Source organism: Pelobates fuscus, chromosome 1, assembly GCF_036172605.1.
Source record: "Pelobates fuscus isolate aPelFus1 chromosome 1, aPelFus1.pri, whole genome shotgun sequence".
Taxonomy (NCBI): Eukaryota; Metazoa; Chordata; class Amphibia; order Anura; family Pelobatidae; genus Pelobates; species Pelobates fuscus.
This window is the reverse complement of record NC_086317.1, coordinates 287,879,915-287,899,596: the sequence shown is the minus strand read 5'-3', so window position 1 is coordinate 287,899,596 and position 19,682 is coordinate 287,879,915.

Here is a 19,682-nt window from a genome sequence, read left to right as displayed (position 1 = left end):
CTTTCTCCTTAATCCCTATGTATATTTAGACAAATGGAGGTCATTTAGTTTCTCCAATGGCCATTGGAGGGAATGCCCGCCTGCCAACGTCAAGGCAGACCCCCCCTAAGCGGGTCCTAACACTGACCCTTCAGCCTGCTTCCTTGAGCTTCTGGCAAATATATCTCTAATGAGACAGAAAGGGGTATTTTTTATATACACCCCTATACTTATTAACCCTTAATAGGGAACACATGGGATGGGCAGCAGCATTGTAACCAGGCTGTGTGATACAAAGTAAATACAAATACAAAAAGAGAAGTCCTGCGCTTAGTCCCATTACTGCTGGGCCAGCAGCAAGGACTACAAAGGGGCTGATGTGTATTGTAGTCCTTGCTGCTGGCCCAGCAGTAATGGGACTAAGCGCAGGACTTCTCTTTTTGTATTTGTACACACATTCAGTGGCAGACACACATACACATGATAGAAACACTGATAGAAACACATGATGTACATTCAATGACAGACACTTACTGACAGAAACACATACACATTTACTGACACACACACTGACTGACATAAACATTCACTGACACACACACACACACACACACTCACTGTCAGACACACACAGACTGACATACACATTCACTGCAGCCATACACACTCACTAACAGACACACATTTACAAACTCTGTTCACAAACAGGACTTTACATAGGACGCGAGGTCATGCGTTTAGACTGGAAGAAAAAAAGATTTGGCCTAAGGCAAAGGAAAGATGTTTTTACCATAGGAACAATAAGGATATGGAATTATCTGCCTGAAGAAGTGGTTTTATCAGAGTCAGTGCAGATGTTTAAACAGCAACTAGATGCATACTTGCAAAAACTGAATATTGAAGGATATAATTTTTCATGTAGGGTAATTGCTTCTTGATCCAATGATAAATCTGACTGCCATTCTGGGGTCAAGAGGGATTTTCTTTTGTAGTTTGTTGCAAAATTGGAATTGCTTCAAACTGGGTGTTTTGCCTTCTTTTGGAACGACAGCAAAAAACAAATATGAGGAAGGCTGAACTTGATGGACACGTCTCTTTTCAGACTATGTAACATATGAACACTCACTGACAGACATATATGCTCACTCACTGACACACACACACCCACAGTGACAGACACACACACATTCACTGACAGACAGACACACACACATTCACTGACAGACACACATACACTCTCACTAACAGACACACACTCACTCACTGACAGACACATTCAGTGACAGACACACACCCACACTAACTGACAGACACACATACACATTTACTGACACTCTCAGTGACAGACACACACTCTAAGTGACAGACACACACTCTCAGTGACATACATACACATTCACTGACAGACACACAAACACAAGCCCTGCTTCCCATACATTACATTTTCTAAGTCCATAAACATTTTTTTGCTTCCTTCATAGAGTATTTTTTTACATTGCAATTTTATATAAGTTTCAAGTCTTTATTTCCTTAGTTTCCATTGCCTCTGAGGAGGCTGTCCACTACCAAATAGAGGGATTAGCTACTTAATCATTATACTCTGAGATTACTGTCCATTTATTCCTAGCATAGCCTAGCACAGTAGCTCTCAACTTGTTTAGGACACCAGCAATACAGACTTTGGGCAATTCCCAATTCTGTTCCAAAAGGAATGCTAAGAAATCCTGGACCAGTGTAGTTGCCTTAAACAGACACAATAGGCATCCAGACCACTTCAGCTCATTCTGGGAAACTGCAATAATTACATTGCAGGAGTTAGACTGCCTCTAGTGGCTGTCATTCAGGCACTTCCTGTTTGCTAGGCACATTTTTAATAAACCTTTACACTGCCAAGGGTGGGGCCATGGAGGGGTGGGGGGCAGAGGGAAGTATAGTGCTAGGAATTCAGCTTTGTATTCCTAGCAGTATAATATCCCTTTAAGAACCACTGACCTAGAATCCTATCATGGTAAACTCTTATAAACACCACTCAAACTATGAGGTGATAATGAGGGTTAGAACACAATTCGGGTCTATCCAGACATAGCACACTTATTTTAAACAAATTTGAGTAGGTACCTATTGCTACCAGACTTCTGGAGCCGTCACAAGATAAAAATGGGATGAGAGACACTGATAATATATATCAGTTTACTATACATGCAAAACATGTATGTACTGAGAAGATAAGACAGAATAAAATTGGTGTAAATTTTGTTAAGCTACATAAAAATTGTCATGAAAAGGTAGGATGGGCATGGAAGAGTGAAAACGTGACCTGAATACTTATGAGTAAAAGAATGTGTTTACACAGGGAAAGATGGAAAGCGAATTTCCAGGTTTGGAGATCAAAAGAAGAAGAGATCTGCATTGTAGCGTGAAGAGAACATGATTTCTGGTGATTGAGTGTGGGAGTGAAAAGTAGATTTAATTTTGGTGAATGATTTCATTTTTTTGGGTGGGGAAGGGAGAAGGAAGACCAAATATTTGTGGCCTGTGAGAGGTGTAGGAACTCATTGTGAGGGTGTATTACTAAGAATGGGTTTATAGCTATAACAGAACAAGGGGGGGGGGGTTGGGGGGGGTAAATAAACTAATAGGAGGGGATGCATGTGTTTTAGCAGGTAAAGGGCAACACAGATCCTTAAAGGAACCCTATAGTGTCAGAAATAGAAAAGTGCATTCCTGACACTATAGGTTTAACCCCTTAAGGACCTAACTTCTGGAATAAAAGGGAATCATGACATGTCACACGTCATGTGTCCTTAAGGGGTTAAGGGGTTAAAAGAGTAATTTAGGTCAAATTTGTGAAATTAGTCAAATTTGACGATCTCAGACAACCCAATGTTATCCCATAGGGATGCACTGGGAGTCTATCGTGCATGTGTGGCAAAATGTTGAGCTGTGCCAATCAGCATCTCCTCATAACGTTGCATTGAATAAGTTCATATCATGCAGAGCATGCAGTGATATACATTGTGCAGCACTGACGTAGATAGCATTTTACATTAAACAGCCTGCAGGGACATTAGTTGGACACCAGAACAACTACTTTAAGCTGTAGTTTTGACTATATTCCTTTAATATAAAACTCCAGGGAATGATATACTGACTAAAATACAATGTCACAACTGCACACTGTGAGTCATCTTTGGGAACCTGCCAGATCCTGGGTGGATAAAGTGAGATTAGCAATGCATCTCTGCCAGCAAGTAAACAAGTTAATACTCCTTTACCTAGATAAACAATGGTGAATGATCAAAGAACAAAGTGGGCGATCAGACATAGCAAGGTCTAGGGAGGAAATCTTTTGTTATTTGTTTCCTTTGAATGTGCAAATATCTCAGTTCACTTCATGCAATTTTGTAAAGAATGAAGCACAGCTCAATACAACACCTTTCTAAGCACAAAATAGATTTACTCCCCATAGCACACTGCATATTCTGCGGGTTAGTTGAAAATGTGTTGATTTCCCAAGACATAATTAAAGTTTAGTTGAATGGCCTATTGTAATAAACATATCTGATCCTAATAACCATTCCATTAAAGGGTTACTCCAAGCACCTTAACACCTCAGTGATTTTTCTCTGCGTGCAGCATTTTGGTATGAAACACTGCACATACTCGGTTGAAACACTTTCCTGCTGAAGGTGTAACTCCACATCAGGCAGTGGCATGGGGGGCGCCATTAACAAGCCTAGAACAGGAGCTCCGGGCTGGCTAATATCAATTTGTGTATGTTGGGCTTTTATCATCAGAACGTAAGGCGTGCTAGCATCAGGCATCCAATGGCGGCACAGTCATATAACAGCCATTTCCTTCTCTGCCTACATCCTTACTTACATAGATTGATTGCTAAACAAATGTATTGTAGCATAAATACATTACTCTGAGTATTGTTGCTGTGGAGCACAGAACTTAATTTTGTGTATTTGTATTTGCATTTTGTTTAACACAGCTGTGATACAATGGCTGCTGCCCACCCCATGTGTTCCCTATTAAGGTTTATAAAAACCTTAAATACACATTACTGTGAGTATTATTGCTGTGGGGCTCTGTTATCAACTCAGACATACCAACAATATGGAGCTCCTAGAAAGAGGGACATTGGGATAGAATAGTGTGACAGAAGGGATTGGGCTAAAATTAGGGACTATCTCTCTTAAATAGGGACACTTAGGAGGTATGGTATTTATTGAAGATGTTCAGGATAGTGTAGTCACAGAACAGGAAAAAATAATATATTGTGTCACACAAATCGATCTGCAGATTGAATTTCATTAGATATTTACCAATGCCGTTTGCTGCACCAAAATATGTTTTACTCCGTTTCATCTGCAGCAACAAAAATTACTGCTCAGCTATGCGTTCTCAAAGATTTACCTTCCATTAATTACATGCAGCATAGTTTAAAGTATCTGTGGCTGTTTCTGATATTTCTAAATTAAACAACACAATTCAATGAACCACAAGTTCACAGAAATAACTGGAATCCATAGAAGACAAAAACCTGTTTAGTATATTCACATTGGAAACTAAAATCAATCACCGTGTATTATGGACAGGTATTATTATTATTATTAGCAAGAAAGAGATATAGGTGGTGCTTAGGAATATATAAGTGTGGTGCTGCTTAGTTACCCAGGTATATTGTCACTTTATATACGTAAGAAAATATATAGTCCAGAGATACAAGGTGAAAGCGCACACAATTAAAGAGTTGTTACCTTAAAGGACCACTATAGTGTCCCCACACTCAACGTCCCACTCCCGTGGCGCTGAAGGGGGAGGAAGGGGTTAAACACTTACCTCTTTTCCAGCGCCGGGCTCCCTTGGCGCTGGGACTCTCCTCCCTCTTCTTCCGTCATCGGCATCACACGCATTTCGCCAGTCTTATTGGAAAGCATTCTCAATGCTTTCCTATGGACGCTGGCATCTTCTTACTGTGAAAATCACAGTGAGAAGCGCGAAAGCGCCTCTAGCGGCTGTCAATGAGACAGCCACTAGAGACTGGATTAACCCATAGGTAAACATAGCAGTTTCTCTGAAACTGCTATGTTTACAGCAAAAAGGGTTAAACCTAGATGCACCTGGCACCCAGACCACTTCATTAAGCTGAAGTGGTCTGGGTGCCTATAGTGGTCCTTTAAATGTACATTACACTTGATAAAAGACGGTGTGAATATTACCTATACAAAGATAAAAATAAAACACAACATAGTGTAATCTGTATAAATATTTAGTGAGAAGGGGTTAGAACTCGAAACACTCACAATTTTTTGAGCCCATTAAAGTTGGCTCTGAACTTATAGAGCATGTATGTCTCCTTTATGGACATGGACAGTTTTTCTCCATTGGTTTGGTCCCACACTCAGGGCCGCCATCAGGGGGTGACAACCATAACGGTTGTCACGGGCCCAGCGACCCTGGGGGGCCCTCCTTCAGGGGCCCGGTCAGCGTTGTGGCCGTGTTATAGCGCGACCGGGCTCCTTTAAAAAAAAAAAAAGCAGCCGCAAGTGCTGCTGGGAGGAAGTGGTCACTTCCTCCCAGCTCACTCCGCGTGGGAGGATTGCGCGTGCACGCCAGTGAAGAAGGAGCCGTGCCGACTCCCATCATCCCCAGCCACCCTCCTGCAAAGAAAAGGTAAGAAACAGGAGGCTGGCTGGAAAATGAGCTGTGTGTGTGTGTCTGTATGCATGTCTGTGTATGTCTGTCTGTATGTAACAGTATGTCTGTGTGTATGTAACAGTATGTCTGTCTGTCTGTATGCATGTATGTATGTATGTCTGTGTGTCTGTCTGTCTGTATGCATGTATGTCTATGTATATATGTCTGTCTATGTATGTATGTTTGTCTGTCTATGTATGTATGTCTGTATGTATGTCTGTGTGTCTGTCTGTCTGTATGTCTGTATGCATGCATCTATGTATGTATATCTGTCTGTCTATGTATGTATGTATGTATGTATGTATGTATGTATGCATGTATGTCTATGTATGTCTGTCTGTCTATGTAGGTATGTATGTCTGTGTCTGTCTGTCTGTATGTCTGTCTGTATGCATGCATGTATGTCTATGTATGTCTGTCTGTCTATGTATGTCTGTCTGTCTGCCTATGTATGTATGTCTGTATGTATGTCTGTATGCATGTATGTCTGTCTGTCTATGTATGTATGTATGTCTGTCTGTATGCATTTCTGTATGTATGTCTGTATGCATGTATGTATGCATGTATGTCTATGTATGTATGTATGTCTATGTATGTCTATCTGGATGCATGCATGTCTGTGTCTGTCTGTCTGTATGCATGCATGTCTGTCTGTGTATGTATGTATGTATGTGTGTCTGTATGTCTGTCTGTCTGTATGTCTGTCTGTATGTCTATGTATGTATGTATGTATGTATGTCTGTGTGTATGTCTGTATGTCTGTGTGTTTGACTACATGTATGTATGTCTATGTATGTATGTATGTATGTCTGCATGCATGTATGTCTGTATGAATGTATGTCTATGTATGTATATATGTATGTCTGTATGTCATTATATATGTATATATGTATGTCTGTATGTCAGTATGAATGTATGTCTGCATATCAATATGAACGTGTGTATGTGTGTATGGATGTCTGTATGCATGTATGTCTGTCAGTATGTCTGTATATATGCATGTATGTCAGTCTGTATGTATGTATGTCTGTATGCCATGATGAATGTATGTCTGTGTATGTCTGTATGCCATTATGAATGTATGTGTGTATGGATGGCAGTGTCTGTATGTCTGTCAGTATGTCTGTATGTATGTATGTATGTATTGTGACCGAAAGCAAGGAATTGTGCTGGAGGGAATCTATATACCTCCCCAGATTTTGCAAGGATCCTACTTTGTGTAATTAGCCCCAGGGAAATGTGTTATGTTATAATGAATGTTGCACTTTAAATATGTGTATATTTGGGCCCTGGGGTGGAGTACTTGGAGAGTAGGGTGGGCCAGTGCTCCACTCCACATTTTGGAAGTTGCTTGTAACCTACAGGTGAGAAGTTGTCAGGATCGGGACAGGGATCCAACACGCAAAGTACAAACAGGAGGTAGGTACGTATACCGGACCTTAGAATGGCCGGACTAACGTAAGGAGTAAGCAAAGAATGGTCTAGAGACAAGCCGAGGTCGAGGGAACGAGAGAGCAGATAAGCGAGAGACAAGCCGAGTCAAAGGGTAATAGAGATAAGCAGGGTAGAACAAACAAGCCGGGTCAAAACCAAAGAGACAAATAGATAACAAGAGCACTGAGTGACTAGACAAGCTAGAACCACGACAGGGCAATGAGCAAATGCATAAAGCCCTACTTTATACCCTGGTTCTAGATAGGTAATCACGCCCCCGACGAGTCCTGATTCGTGGTCGGGACTTGATTGACAGGTCGGAACGGATTGTCGTCATGACGTCGGCTACTGAGCGCCGCGTCATAAAAGGAAGCAGGTCCCTCGCGGCCGGCGTGTAAACGGCCGAGAGAACTGCGAGGAACGAGTGAGTCAACCCCTCTGAGAGGATGAACGTCTAAGTATCTCACCTCCTCTGAGGTAGAGACAACAGGTACCCTGACAGAAGTCCAGTTCCAGAGTTTGAATCATAATTTAACTCACCTGAAAAGGATTGTCAATTACCAGTGCTATTAAGTACTCCCCTGCCAAGGAAGGAGGGAGATTGTGTTTGGTTTTTGTGAGTGGAAACAGAGAGCTGAAAACCCTGAAGCAGTAAGGTTGTTTATGTTTATGTTTACAAGCCATCCAACCCAGTTAGCTGATTATTTTGTTGAGTTAGTGCTCAGAAGAGCAAGGCATTTGTTTTGTATATTTTTGTTACCTTTATACCTTACTGTGCATTTATTTTGGAGCCACAATAAAAGAGCAAGTCCTTTTACCTCATCCAGCGTGTGAAGTGTCTCTAAAGCCTGAAAAGACTGTGTGTAACACCCCAATCCCAGGACAAGGTACCAAGGGAAAGGAGTACTTTTGTCACAGTATGTATGTGTGTGTGTATGTATGTATGTGTCTTTATGTCCTCATGCATATGTGTCTGTATGTATGTTAGTATGTGTTTGTCTTTCACTATGTATGCCTGTGTGTATGTCTCAGTATGTGTGTGTCAGTATGTATGCCTGTATGCATGTGTGTCTGTTGGTATGTATCTGTGTCCTTTTGTATCAGTGTGTGTTTGTGTCTGTGTGTGTATTCCTGTGGGCGGTATTTGGAGGCGGGCCCCAGGGGGCCCAGACCCTAAGCTGAGTTAGGGGCCCCAAAATTTCTAGTGGCGGCCCTGCCCACACTTGGTAGAACGTTATTCAGGAACTTCCAAGGTGGAGATAAATGTTTTAAAAAATGATTTATTATTGGTATATATATATATATAAAAACAAACGCGTTTCAACCACTGAAAAGGGTCTCCCTCAGGTGATGCTGAATGTTACTCTAAGACAGGCATGTTTATATATGTATATACATCAATTGAACAATAAGACATAATTGATCACACATGTTACATGGGATACACCCATTTCTATACATGGTCCGGACCGGATATAGGAAAAATATAGGTAAAGGATATTTTGGGGGTGGCAAAATGTGTATCTGGTCTACAAGCGCAGCGTGAAGAGGCGTGCGTGGGGCTCCCCTTCCAAACGTGCGCCCTAGGCCGGTGCCTTCTACTATAGGTGGCACCAGCCCTGGGTCCATGGAGGGAGATTTGATCCCTTGTGATCACTCGCCCATTTCAGTTTAGTAACCTGGGTTACTTTTTTGAAAACCAAGCCATTATATACTACTGGAGATTGCTACTGCACACTAATGTCACCTCAACCGCTGACCTAAGCCTTAAAAGCCCCAGTAAGAATGACAAAACAACAAACCTCATCATTAGAGATGTCGCGAACATAAAATTTTCCGTTCGAATGCGAATTTCCGCAAATGTTCGCGAACGGGCGAACCGGGCGAACCGCCATAGACTTCAATAGGCAGGCGAATTTTAAAACCCACAGGGACTCTTTCTGGCCACAATAGTGATGGAAAAGTAGTTTCAAGGGGACTAACACCTGGACTGTGGCATGCCGGAGAAGGGTCCATGGCAAAACTCCCATGGAAAATTACATAGTTGATGCAGAGTCTGGTTTTAATCCATAAAGGGCATAAATCACCTAACATTCCTAAATTGTTTGGAATAACGTGCTTTAAAACATCAGGTATGATGTTGTATCGATCAGGTAGTGTAAGGGTTACGCCCGCTTCACAGTGACAGACCAAACTCCCCGTTTAACGTACCGCAAACAACCGCAAACAGTCCATTTGCACAACCGCAAACTCCCCATTTGCACAAGGTTGGATACCAAGCTAGCCATGTCCCGTTCCTTGTCCTCACTGATGTCATTGAAGGTCTCTTCCTCCACCCAGCCACGTACAACACCAAGGGTCCCCGAAAGGTGACAACAAGCCACCTGGGATTCCTGCTGTGTTTGGTCTTCCACCTCCTCAAAGCCACCTTCCTCCTCTGACTCCTCTTCTTCAGACTCCTCTCTCTGCTTTGCTTCTCTCTGCGTTATTATAAGGTGTGTTTGTTAAGTAGTACTATTCCTATCAGTTTAATCCCTGTTACTTCCCCTATCAAGGGGACGTGTATATGGCATCGATTTTAGGAACTGGGAGATGGAAAAAGATGCTTGGTTGTGTCCTCCTACTTCAAATTTGGTGCACTGCGCGTGTAATCTAATGTGCCACCAGATAGGAGTGGTGTGTTAAGTAGTACTATTCTTATCAGTTTAATCCCTGCTACGTCCCCTATCAGGGGACGTGTATATGACATTGATTTTAGGAACCGGGAGATGGAAAAAGATGCTTGGTTGGTCCTCCTGCTTCAAATTTGGGGCACTGCGCGTGTAATCTAATGTGCCACCAGATAGGAGTGGTGTGTTAAGTAGTACTATTCTTATCAGTTTAATCCCTGTTACGTCCCTTATCAGGGGACGTGTATATGGCATTGATTTTAGGAACCGGGAGATAGAAAAAGATGCTTGCTCGGTCCTCCTACTTCAAATTTGGGGCACTGCGCATGCAATCTAATGTGCCACCCGCAGGGCCGGACTGGGGATACAAAGCAGCCATGGAAAAAAAAAATCTATGCCAGCCCCATAAGTCATTGCGCCATATATTGTCGCAATATATATATATATATATATATATATATATATATATATATATTGCTTTTTCTAATATAATATATTGGTCCTTTCAGAGTAAAACATTTAATTATACAGTAAGCATACTCACATGCAGACACAGACAATCTCACTGACACACACAAGCTCATTGATACACAGCCTCATAGACAAACAATTTCACTAATATACATAAGCTCATTGACATAAAAACACAAGCTCACTCACTAGCAGGCACACACACACACACACATACACATGCAAGCAAGCTCACTAGCAGGCGCACACACACACAGCTTAATGTAGTGGTTCTGGTGTCTATAGCCTGTCCCTGCAGGCTTTTGAATGTAAACACTGACTTTGCAGAGAAAAGGCAGTGTTTACATTGCTTCCTAGTGACACCTCTAGTGACAGACACTCAGACGGTCACTAGAGGCGCTTCCTGTGTCAGTGCGGATTGGCTGAGATCATCAAGCTTGATGATCTCAGTCATAGAGGCAGAGACCAGCACGACGTTGGAAAAAAAAAAGGTGAGTAAAACACTATTTTTAAAAACACACACAGACACCACGACTGACACACACACACACACACACCACGACTGACACACACACACACACCATGACAGACACACACACCATGATACAGACACACCGTGACACAGACGACACAGACAGACACACAGCATGACACATACAGACACACACACACAGCGTAACACAGACAGACACACACACAGCATGACACAGACAGACACACAGCATGACACAGACAGACACACACACAGCATGACACAGACAGACACACGCACACTGCATGACACAGACAGACACACAGCATGACACAGACACACCGCATGACACAGACACACCGCATGACACAGACAGACACACACACACCGCATGACACAGACACACACACAGCATGACACAGACAGACACGCACACCATGACAGACACACACACACACACCATGACAGACACACACCATGATACAGACACAGCATGACACAGACAGACACACAGCATGATACAGACACACACACACACAGCATGACACAGACAGATACACAGCATGACACAGGCATACACACAGCATGACACAGACACACACAGCATGATACAGACACACACACAGCATGACACAGACACACACACACAGCATGACGCAGACACACACACACAGCATGACACAGACACACACAGCATGACACAGACACACCGTGACACAGACGACACAGACAGACACACAGCATGACACATACAGACACACACACAGCGTAACACAGACAGACACACACACAGCGTAACACAGACAGACACACACACAGCATGACACAGACAGACACACAGCATGACACAGACAGACACACACACAGCATGACACAGATAGACACACGCACACTGCATGACACAGACAGACACACAGCATGACACAGACACACCGCATGACACAGACACACCGCATGACACAGACACACCGCATGACACACACACACACACACACCGCATGACACAGACACACACACACCATGACAGACAGACACACACACACCATGACAGACACACACACACACCATGACAGACACACACCATGATACAGACACAGCATGACACAGACAGACACACAGCATGATACAGACACACACACACAGCATGACACAGACAGATACACAGCATGACACAGGCATACACACAGCATGACACAGACACACACACAGCATGATACAGACACACACACAGCATGACACAGACACACACACACAGCATGACGCAGACACACACACACAGCATGACACAGACACACACAGCATGACACAGACAGACAGACACACACACACAGCATGATACAGACACACACACACAGCATGACACAGACACATACACACACCATGACAGACAGACACACACACAGCATGGAACACACACACACACACACACTCCCACTGACATACATATTTTTTAGTACCTGTGGGTGGGCAGACTGGTAGCTGTGCTGGCGGCCGCAGGGAGAACTTGAAAGGCGGCCGCAGGGGAAGCTCTTCATGAGGCCAGGAGCAGGCTCTTCTGGGGGAGCAGGCTGTTCTGTCTCTGTTCCCCCTCCCTCGCGCGCAGCTTAATGAGACCGGAGCCGGAATATGACGTCATATTACGGCCCCGGTCTCTTTCTAGCGCGCGAGGGAGGGGGAGCAGAGACAGAACAGCCTGCTCCCCCAGAAGAGCCTGCTCCTGGCCTCATGAAGAGCTTCCCCTGCGGCCGCCTTTCAAGTTCTCCCTGCGGCCGCAGGGCCCCAGGTGCCGACGGCCCACCGGGAAATTTCCCGGTATCCCGGTGGGCCAGTCCGGCCCTGGCCACCAGATAGGAGTGGTGTGTTAAGTAGTACTATTCTTATCAGTTTAATCCCTGTTACGTCCCCCTCATCAGGCCTTTATTAGTCGAATGTATCGCCCACTGTCAGTCCCTTCGGGATCCATCCCTCATTCATCTTAATAAAGGTGAGGTAATCTAGACTTTTTTGACCTAGGCAACTCAGCAAAGGAAGCAGCAGCAGGTACAAAATCATCATCATCACACCGTACGTCCAGGTGTGTAATGCTGCCTGATTGAGACATATCCCTGTTATCTACATCCTCTGGCAATAATGGTTGCGCATCACTCATTTCTTCCAACTTTAAAATAACTCCTCTGACAGATCAAGTGAAGCGGCTGTGGTGCTAGTGTTGGTGGTGGCGGCAGGCGGGCGAGTGGTAACTTGAGAGGTGCCCGAAGCTAAGCTGGAGGAGGATGGTGCGTCAAGGTTCCGAGCGGAAGCTGTAGAAGATTGGTGTCCTGTGTTAGCCAGTCAACTATGTCCTCAGAACTTTTCGAGTTCAGGGTACGTGGCCTCTGAACACTGGGCATTATTCTAGGGCCAAAGGGAATCACAGCATCACGACGGCCCCTGCGGGGTGGCCTGCCTCTGCCTGTCATTTTTTTTTCGATTAGTGGTACTATGTGTGCAAGCTACTGTGACAACAGATATGAGTGGCACTGTGCACTGGCAGAAGTTGGCAAAGTAGACGCTGTAGGCCTGACACACACGCTTGCAGACAACTAACTGCTATTCAATCTATTACAGTCAAAAAATTTTTTAAATGTACACTACTGAAACACCAGATATGAGTTGCACTGGTGTGACACTGTGCCCTGGCAGGCCCTGAAACGCACACGTGTGAAGGAAACTGACTGCTATTATTTCACAGTCAAATTTCTAGGTTTTTTTAATGTACACTACTGTTACACCAGATATGAGTTGCACTGGTGTGACACTGTGCCCTGGCAGGCCCTGAAACGCACACGTGTGAAGGAAACTGACTGCTATTATTTCACAGTCAAATTTCTAGGTTTTTTTAATGTACACTACTGTTACACCAGATATGAGTTGCACTGGTGTGACACTGTGCCCTGGCAGGCCCTGAAACGCACACGTGTGAAGGAAACTGACTGCTATTATATTACAGTCAAAAAAGATGTGTTTTGTTTTAAATGCAAGCTATTGTGACACCAGATATGAGTGGTGGCACTGGGCAAGTGGGCACAGTATACGTTGTGAGCCTGACACACACGCTGGCAGACAGGCAACTGCAATTAGATTACTCAGAAAAAAAAAAGCAGACTGATGTTCTAGCCCTAAAAAGGGCTTTTTGGGGTGCTGTCCTTACAGCAGAGTTCAGATGAGTCCTTCAGGACTGTAGTGGACACTGAATACACTAGCCTAGCTATCGATTTCCCTATTAAATCAGCAGCAGCTACACTGTCCCTCCTCTCACTAAGAATGCAGCTTCCTAGCTGTCATGGAGGAAAGACGCACTTCGTGTGAGCTCCCTCAATATCTCACTTTAAGCAGCTATCAACAAGCAAATTTCACCCCAGAAGGGGATGACGCAGCAATGTTGCTCCTACCTGACCGACCCAACATGCTTAATAGCGGTCAGCAACTTGACAGAGTCTTACTTACCTCCGCGTGGCAAGTGTGGCCTGGTGCTCACCGGGCGGGAGAGGCGGCGGATCTCCCGATCCTGGGATGCCCAGGAGCAGCTACTTCCCGGCAGGAGCTCTGTTACCCCCCCTCCGACCGGTGGGGGTTATCCCAGTCCACCCCTGAGAGGCTGTCTGGAGCTAATGGACGCACAGAGCACAGCCGCCGAGGCTGACATACTCATCTGCGACTCTCCCAATATGGCGGCAGCCGCGTGTCCTCCTGGTACCAGCAAAGCATGGCAGGATATTGAGTCTAAGCTGGACAGACTCTTTAATCAATTTTGGAAGCAAATAACAAGCAGGAAGCCCCAACAAGCTCCACCACAGCCCCAACAAGCTCCACCACAGCTAAGCGAAGCAGTCCCCATTAAAATCCACCAACGCAAAAGGCGTCGAAGACGGGACCGGAGGCACAAACAGAAATGCAGAGCCTGCCCCACGTCAAGCACTCGCCTCCACCTTAAGTCACCACAATCCCGCACCGGACGTGAAGCACCACCGGGACAGATCCGACCACCCGACAAAACAAGCTTCCACCACCTCAAGCCGCGAACCCGGCACTCAGTCAGAGACTTGCCTTTGTTGTTCCAGGTATCAGGGACTCCCAGGGTCTGCACCTGGCGACCAGAAGGGATTGGATGAGCACAAGCAGTAAACAGAAGCCTGCCAAGCATGTCTCACTATAGCCGATCCTCCACACCATGCCTTTGATCACATGAACTGCTCTCTGCACATTAACTAATCGTAAAGTAGCAAGTGTTTAAACATGTCATTATTTCACCTCCTAAAGAGTTTATTGTCGTAGTTCCTTACATGCCTTTACCTTAACCGTTCATGTATTATGTTATTCACTAGTCTCATCTCATGGGGCGACTCACACTTGATTTATAACTAGTGGTGGAGCTGCTGATATAAATGCACAGTTGATAACGTGCAAGCTACACCCTAAACATGACAGCCATCTTTCACAACAATGTACTGCTATATACTCATACCCTCAGTGCAACTAGCCATGATATACGCACGTTCAGCCTAGCATCCTCAAATATAACACACTTCTGTCAAAAAAAAAATAATAATATAAAAAAAAAAAAAAGCTTCCGAATTAATCTAAAATGGATGCTGTCCAGGAGGTGGGAGGGTCTGGGAGGGAGGGTCTGCTGCTGATTGGCTGGAATGTGTCTGCTGACTGTGAGGTACAGGGTCAAAGTTTACTCAATGATGACGAATAGGGGGCGGACCGAACATCGCATAAGTTCGCCGTCCGTGGCGAACGCGAACAAGCTATGTTTGCCAGGAACTATTCACCTGCGAACTGTTCGGGACATCTCTACTCATCACCTATAACATGAGAAATGCTTATCCATCACAAATTAATCTATGATTTATTTTTGACACATCATGTCTCCCTACACAAAATTGATTTTTATAATTAAAGTAAACCTGCCCTGCACAAAAAATAAAATAAAAAAAGAACCACAACGATAAGGTCTGTTTCACGAATATAATAATGTTTCATCCATAAATTATTCTAGCAAAATAACTACAAAGCATATCCTTTAGTTGCCTTCTTACCAAAGCTTTCTTGTCCCTTTTTAAAAAAAAAAAAAAAAAATACTTTTGAAAGTATTATTTCTATATTTAAAAAAACGGGAGGTTATTTTTTTTGAAGAGGATGAATGTTTACATTTTTAGCAATGCTAATGGTTTTGATTAAACAAACGGGCGAAACAAAGTTATCTTAAATATTCAAGGATATAAATGGCATAAAATAGCTAGAGTGTATAAGGACAAACTTTGAATCTGTCAATCTTTACAAAGCGTGAAGTGGAACAGGATATTTGTGGCTATCTGGACCATGAAGGAGAGGAGACGGTTTTCAATAAATGTCTACAGTTTAAATGACACCTTTTTAAAACTCCTTGTTGTGTTTTCTTTAAGGTTTTAGAGCAGTGAAATGTGACCTGTGTAATTTTAGCTTGCTATGCATATTTGTATGACGCTGAGTCAATATTGTAAGCTGTTGACAGCACTGATATTCTGTCTACAAACTATGCTAACTTAAAAACTAACAAACCAGACAAAAAAAAACACTAAAAATAAAAACTTAAAAAGACAGTCTAAACCTCCTCAGTACTTCAGCTTACTAAAGTACTTTATGTGTGGAGAATGTGCCATTTTTTCTACATACAAACATTTTAATAGTAATTGGCACTTTTATAAATTAACCTTGTCATGCCCCCCTAGCTGTCAATCAGGCAACAAGCCGTATGACTACCTGGTAGTCAATAATTAATGAAGCTAAACTCAAGAGGCAGCAATTGTCCAGAGCACCTGTCTGGCAAAGACTTCCCATTGACCTGCATTGGGAAGTCTGTGACTGGATAGCCACAGTTCTGCTCTTTTTGCAAGCTGTTTTTAGATAGAAACATAGGATGCGACAGCAGATAAGAACCATTCGGCCCATCTAGTCTACCCAATTTTTGTAAATACTTTCATTAGTCCCTGCCCTTATCTTATAGTTAGGGTAGCCTTATGCATATGCCACACATGTTTAAACTCCTTTACTGTTTCAACCTCTACCACTTCAGCTGGTGGGCTATTCCATGCATCCACTACCCTCTCAGTAAAGTAATACTTCCGGATATTATTTTTTAACCTTTGCCCCTCTAATTTAAGACTATGTCCTCTTGTTGTGGTAGTTTTTCTTCTTTTAAATATAGTCTCCTCCTTTACTGTGTTGATTCCCTTTATATATTTAAATGTTTCTATCATAGCCCCCCAGTCTCGTCTTTCCTCCAAGCTATACATGTTAAGATCCTTTAACCTTTCCTGGTAAGTTTTATCTTGCAATCCATGAACCAGCTTAGTAGCCTCCTTCTCTGAACTCTCTCAAAAGTATCAATATCCTTCTGGAGATACTGTCTCCAGCACTGCGTACAATACTCCAAGTGAGGTCTCACCAGTGTTCTGTACAATGGCATGAGCATGTCCCTCCTTCTACTGCTAATAACTATCCCTATACAACCAAGAATCCCACTAGCATTTCCTGCTGCTCTAATACATTGTCTGCCTACCTTTAAGTCATCAGAAATAATCACCCCTAAATCCCTTTCCTCAGATGTTGAGGTTAGGACTCTATCAAATATTCTGTACTCTGCCCTTGGGTTTTTACATCCAAGATGCATTATCTTGCACTTATCCACATTAAATGTCAGTTGCCACAACTCTGACCATTTTTTTAGTTTACCTAAATCACTTGCCATTTGGCTTATCCCACCTGGAACATCAACCCTGTTACATATCTTAGTATCATAAGCAAAAATACATACCTTACCATCAAGACCTTCTGCAATATCACTAATAAAAATATTAAAGAGAATGGGTCCAAGTACAGATCCCTAAGGTATCCCACTGGTGACAAGATATGCATGCATGTTTCTATTGGATGTGTAAAAATTTATTTTTTTGTTTAAATATCAAGATGAATACAGTAGTACCAGCGGCGGAACTGAGAGAATGCCTCCCTCTAGCGCAAGGGTGGCTAAAAGGTAGATCCCCATCTATTGTAAAACTCCCACCATGCTATGCTAGCTGGGTATCTACCATATGACCATTCTTGCATGGTTGTATTTGTAAGCAGTATATGTGCATTACGATTTAAGCATGTTTTTGTATAGGGTATGTCTGTGTGCATGTACGGGTGTATTTGTATATACTGTTGCCATTGAATGCAGTGGTGTACTTGTGTGTAATGTTTGTATTTGAGTGCTGGGATGTGTTTGGATGTATTGGTGACTTTTAAATGTGAATGCACATTTATGTGTAGTATTAGTGTTTTAGTGAAGGCGTGTGTTTGTATATAACTTTGGGGTTTGACACATAAATACACACATAAATACACACATATAATGAAACTGGCACATACACACCTTGACACACAGATACACACTGGCACATACATACACTGACACATTGATACACACACTGACACATAAATACACAGAGTGGCCCACACAGACAATGATACACAGATACACACACTAACACATTCACATACTGACACATATACCCACTGGCACCTGCACACTGACACAGATTTGACACACAAATATACATACTGACACACACTTTGACACACAGATACACATAGTAAACCCAAAAGTTGTCTCACAAACCAATATATATAAAAAAAAAACTTTGAAACACTTATTTATAGCAATTTTCTTTTATGTCCTTGAACTACACCTTGCAAACAGCATCCTTTAAATAGTGAACCTTTACATCCACGGCCTTGCTCTTTGCTCCCATATACACTGCCAGCGAGAGGGCATACAAGATCTGGCAGTAGAGGAGTTAATACCTCGGCACAAGCCACAGGTATGCCACTCAGCCTTGGTGGGAGTCCGGGATCGATGCAAGGCTAATGTATAGTCAGGGTGCTGGCAGGAGGGTCCATTAAATATAAAATAATAATAGAAACAATACCCCCGTGCTGTGCCTGGCAGGGAGCAGCTATCCTTAGCCACTATCTGGCAGAATCTCACCTCTCCCTCCCGCACAGGGCTCTCTTTATTATGTCTGTTGATGGGAAATGTAAAAAGGTTATTTACTTTTCTTATTTTATTTGTATAGTATATTGCATTATATTCAAAAATATATCAACAAATAAAGAGAAATTGATCGAGAACGATGAAAGGCAATCCAAGGGAAAACAGGAAGAGAGACTAAAAAGAAATGGGCAAGAAGAGTTATGAGATATGGGACATGTGGGAAAGAGTGTCTGTATGAAAAAAACAAGAAAAAAAAGGTGAATAAGAAGTATGAAGAGGGTAAGTAAAACATGAGATTGGAATAAGAGACAGTAGGTTGAGTGATGGAATCAGAAATGGAATAGGTTGAGATACAGATTAGAAAGTATTTTATAAGATGTGTCGAAGAGAAGACATGCCTTCATGCTAGGTGGTCATGTGCTTTGGTCAAAACCATCTGGGAAAATGTATTTCAATCACTGAGCAAATGTCTGCAGGCATAGCTTACTTGTGGCATTGCTTAATCTTGGCTGCCAAGCTCTAACATTGAGTAAGCATGCAGATAAAGTGATAATCTGGTATGTACGATGGATATACTGTGTCTGCCTACACTACCCAACTTTGTTGTGAAGAAATGGTTATTCTTGTACTGGAATTTCTAAAAAAATGTCATTACCTAGGTCTATAAGATTTTATGACTGCTGCATGATACATCTTCTGTTTACCTCAATAGAAACTGATTTGATAATAATTACACAAAAGTGAGCAAGAAGAAAAGAGACACCACAGTAAGAATGGAATGTTGAAGAAAGCATATGAATAAAAAACTAGCATGAGTAAAGACTGGTATGGGGCCATAGAAATATATAATAAAATATTAGAAATTGTGAATGTATGTTACAAAAGAGGT